Genomic DNA, 5,237 nt, shown 5'->3' on the forward strand with positions numbered 1-5,237 from the left:
TTATGACAAACGGATACATAAATCGTAAATTTAAGGAAAATAAATTCCAGAGCTTTTTCTGTACCTCATGCATCTCTCTCATTCATTAAATTTAGTTGTAAATGACGCTGTCGAAGTAACGGTTAATTTTTTAACATTATACAAGAATTGTACACGTTTTTTCTACATCCCCTTAAAGATGGGATGTACGAAATCGTAATATCACTAGTTTAACATTGAAATCCGCGAGTAATATAAAATCGGAGAGCGGAATAAATATATCAAATACTAGCAGACCCCGCCACGCGTTGTTGTGGCTCAAAATGTATCTATTATAAATGTATAACACTTCCCCCGTGGGGGGAAATTTTTCGAAAAATTTCTTCTTAGTGTACATTCTCTCGTCGTACCCTATTAAAACGCAATCAAAAACGCAAAAACCCGCATCTAATATAATATAAATCAGGGGTGAGCAACCTTTTTAATCAATGGGTCAATTTAAATTTTAAAATTTTTTGGCGGGCCGCACATAAAGTAACACTTATTAATTTAATAATTTACAAAACTTTATTTATAATAAACATTATAATAAAAAATATAAAAAGTAAAGATTTCATATACAAATTTTAATGCAAAATAAAAACAAACAAGAACAGAAAAACGAATTTACTTGAAATTTTTAATGAGAAATTTGCCACTGTTTTTTCGATACAAGCTGATCAATATCAGCCGGAATTGATGAGGTAGCTACACGTACGCAGCTTTCTAATCGTGCATCACTCAGTCTTGATCGGTGGTCATTTTTGATTAATTTCATGGTTGAAAATAATTGTTCGCAAACATACGTACTTCCGAACAGAGACATCATTTGCTTTGCATTTTTCGTCAAAAGCGGAAATTTCTCAGGGCTCACATAAGATTTATAAAAATTTTCGATGTTTACTGAGAAAAATACATTTTTTAAATCGGTATTATTCTGCATGTCAATCACTTCCATTTGAAAGTCTTCGGGAACTGTATCCACATCGATATTAAATGGCGAGGAAAACATTTTCATGGAAACCGCTGTCTTCTCAGCTTTGAACATTTGGAATCGTAATTGAAATTCGTTGATTAAAATGTCTATATATTGTGCGTATTTTTGAGAAGTAGTAACGTTTTCTTTTTCTAAATGTGGAAAGTGAGACACATTATTCTGCAAAAGATGCTGTTTCCACAATTTTAATTTGCGCTCAAAGCCCTGAATTTTATCATACAAATTGTGAATAAACTGTCCTTTGCCTTGAAGTTCCACATTAAGATCATTGAGATGCTGAGTCATGTCGATAAGAAACCCAAAATCGCACATCCATTCTTTATTACCAAAATGAGGAAAGGCATATCCCTTCATATCCAAGAACAATTGTATTTCGCTTTTTAAGTTGTATACTCTTTTTAGCATTGCACCTCTACTAAGCCAACGTACTTCGGTATTAAAAACCACGTCGCCATATTCAGTTTCTAAATCTTTCAGGAATTCTTTAAATTCACGGTGATTTAACGCGCGCGACTTTATAAAATTGATTAGTTTAATTATTGGTACTGTGACATTTGGCAAACTCAATCTTTTCGCACACAAATTTTCCTGGTGAATTATGCAGTGGTTAACGAATATTTCCCTTCCTGTGACCTTCTTAATGTCTTGAAATAGCCTTCCCGATACTCCTACCTCCATGCTTGACATTGCTCGTGCTCCATCTGTCGATATACCAATAATCTTTTCTAATGAAATTGAAAAATTTTCCAACACAGACTTTAGTTCATCGTACAGGTCTTTGCCGGTTGTAGTCCCTTGCATTGGAATCAGTGAACACAATTCTTCGGTAATATTAAATTTGGTGTCAATACCACGTAAAAATATAGCCAGTTGTGCTGTATCGCTAATATCGCAACTCTCATCAAGTGCCAAAGAACAGTATTCGAATTTTGCAATGCGTTCACGAAGCGTTGTTGCTATGTTCTCGGACAAGTCTTCAATTCTCCTTGCAATGGTGAATCTTGATAAACTAATGTTTGAAATAATATTTATTTTATCAGGAAATGCTATTTCTGCAACAGCAGTCAGACATTCTTTTATCATCTCTCCATCCGCAAAGGGTTTCATTTTTTTTGCCAGTATTTGACTGACAACAAAACTAGCCTTTACTGCCGTATTTGATAAAATAGCTTGATTTTTAAAAATAGCCTATTGTTTTCCCAAGTTTTTCTCCATTTGATTAAACTTATCTATCCGGAGTTGTCCTGTTAAGTTTTTATACTGTTGTTCATGTTTTGTATCGTAATGCCTTTTTATGTTATATTCTTTTAATGTCGACACAGTCTCTGAGCATATTAAGCATACAGCTTTATCTTCGATGAAAGTGAAAAAATAATCAAATTTCCACTTTTCTTGGAAATGCCTGTGCTCATCCGCAACCTTCCGTTTTTTTTGTTTGCTTTTCCGACATGCTATTGTGGATTAAACATTTGAAAGTTAAAAAAAATTGTAGGAAAACTTAATTTTGAATAAAAAAAACTCTAATATTACCTTTTTGACAATAATATTGCACTCACGCCTTTCAAGAAACACAAGAATTGCTAAAATTGCTAGTTAACAGCTTACCAGTCTGACTGATTGTGTGACAGCAGCAAACACAAACAAGCACAGCGCGGCGCGTTCGTATTGCATGTTTGAACAACTCGCCGCCAAGTGAGTAACTCGTCACAAAAAATTGTTTCGGTTTAGTATGTACTACCATTTGATTATAAATAATTTTATAACAATATATTGATGGGAGAAAGTCGATAAAATAAATTCAATTTTAAAAATGCTTGGCGGGCCGCATAAACATGTTTAACGGGCCGCGTGTTGCTCATCCCTGGTATAAATAGAAGCAGAGTTCTTTACGGTAAGCCTTAATCCTAACCATCTTTCTTCAGTGAGGTTGGTGATCTGTAAACCGGGTGAGGTTGGTGCTCTGTAAAGCTCATGCGCAAATCTGGCTTTTTGGAATCTGAAAATTTCAGAGATTCCACTCCCCACTAATATTCGAATATACAAAAGCAATTTTTTTTTCCACGTGTAGTATAGAAATTTGTAATAAGATACATAATGCAGTTATAATAAAATATTGTGCGATTATTTTCATATAATTAAAATTAATATTTATTTATTTTTTAGAAAATACGAGGGAAGCGGTGCTTCCACCGCTTCTAATGACGGCACGCCACTGTCGGCCATGCACTTAGGTTGTGACAAATTTTGACAAATTACAGTGCTAGCTGACAGTGCTTTTGCTTATCTTGTTTGCATGAAAACTTGGTATCCGGGACAGAACGCCTACAAAAAATTCCAGAAAGTTGCTGCTTGATCCCAGTCTCTCCAGAATAGTAGGCTTTTTTCGCTCTTTCCGCCCTGTGGGTTTATGGGTTCGGTCAGGCCCACAATGGGCGGCCGGGTGGTGAGGGACGGGGCCGACATATCTGGAGATTTTTTGATCCTTAGGGATTGGATCCCGGATCCCCAGAACTGTAGGTTGCCACCTTGACCGCTCTCGGCCATCCGGCCATCTTAGAATAGTAGGCTGTCATCTTAACCACCTCAGCCATTTGACTATCAACATAGTAATGTACAGTATGATTAGAAAAAAGAAAATAAAAAAACAGTGACGGAACTACAATGGCGCAAAATGGTTCGACCAAACCAGGGACCGCAGCCAACAAGGGCCCGAACGTGTGAAAGCAAAATGCCTTATGATCATTNGTGTTTTACATCGAAATCCATATCATTATGCTACACAACTAATTACAAATTATAATTATTAGTAACATTTTAATCACTTATTTATAACAAATTTTTTTCTTTAAAAAAAGTTACTTACAAAAAATACATACATACAGGTTTTCCTTAAAAGTGTCACCACAAAAACACAGCAGTATATGTTGTATAAACTTTAAAAAGGTTCAACAGACAATAAAATTTTCTTTTACACGACAATGTATAATCTTAGTTACACGACAATGTATAATTCTAGTTACTAGAATTACCAGTAAAAAGAAACGCGAAACTGAATTAAACGAATTAGATGATAAATTTATTCTTAATAGTTATCCAAAATGCCTTTTAAAAAATTGGCATACACAATACTACAATAATAGACTTAGTACAAAAAATAAAAAAGATAAAAATTACAAACCCTTCCCTTACATAGCTGATATTTATAATAATAGCTCTAAATGCCTTAAAAAAGACAATATAGTTTTGGCCCCATCTTTGACCAATAAAATCTCAAATAAATTAGGAAAATACAAAACCAATACTGATAAATTGAAAAAAACTGGAACTGTTTACAAAATTAATTGCAACTGTCAAAATCCTAAAGAATACATAGGTGAAACGGGTCGAACTTTGGAATTACGGATAAAAGAACATGAAGCTGCCATACGGTTAAAACATGATAATTCACCTTGGTATAACCACATCAAAAATAGTAACTGCAAAATAGATAGAAATAATATTAAAATCCTACACTGTGAGAAAAATATATATAAACGTAAATTCAAAGAACATATAGAAATAATGAAATACAGTGGTAATAATTTAATAAACATTTCCAATGGCATGCAAATCGACCAGCAATGGTATAACATGATAGGGGGCGCAACAAGTCAATAGTTTATATTTCTAAGATTATACATTGTCGTGTAAAAGAAAATTTTATTGTATGTTGAACCTTTTTAAAGTTTATACAACGTATACTACTCTGTTATTGTTGTGACACTTTTAAAGAAAAACATGTATGTATTTTTTTTAGTAAATATTTTTTTAAAGGAAAAAATTTGTTATAAATAAGTGATTTAAAATGTTACTAATAATTATAATTTGTAATTAGTTGTGTAGCATAATGGTACGGATTTCGATGTAAAACACCCTTAAGAGAAAATTATAAATTTGAAAACATTGTAAATTGATAGTACAAGTACTGTAAAAAAGATGAAAGAACATGTGGGAAATCTTAAGGTATTATAAAGTGTCTTTTTATGTCTTGTAAACATTTTCTACTATAAAGTTGTTTTGTGTAAATTCAATATGAATTTGTTTTGTAGCACTGAAGAGGGGCAGGAAAATTAAACTTGCCCGAAATGCATATGTGAAAAACAATAAAGGAGATTTTTAACCTGTAGAGCTGTGAGAAAGTCTACCGAAATTTTGTTCGGATTGAAGAGACATTTACCTATAT

At 33.2% G+C, this 5,237-nt stretch overlaps 1 pseudogene; it reads right to left on the bottom strand.

The window, feature by feature from the left end:
* Positions 1–658: 658 nt before the first annotated feature.
* Positions 659–2,473, bottom strand: LOC111635113 (annotated as a pseudogene).
* Positions 2,474–5,237: the final 2,764 nt, after the last annotated feature.

Source organism: Centruroides sculpturatus, unplaced genomic scaffold (assembly GCF_000671375.1).
Source record: "Centruroides sculpturatus isolate CEXI.00-Female unplaced genomic scaffold, Cexi_2.0 scaffold947, whole genome shotgun sequence".
Classification (NCBI taxonomy): Eukaryota; Metazoa; Arthropoda; class Arachnida; order Scorpiones; family Buthidae; genus Centruroides; species Centruroides sculpturatus.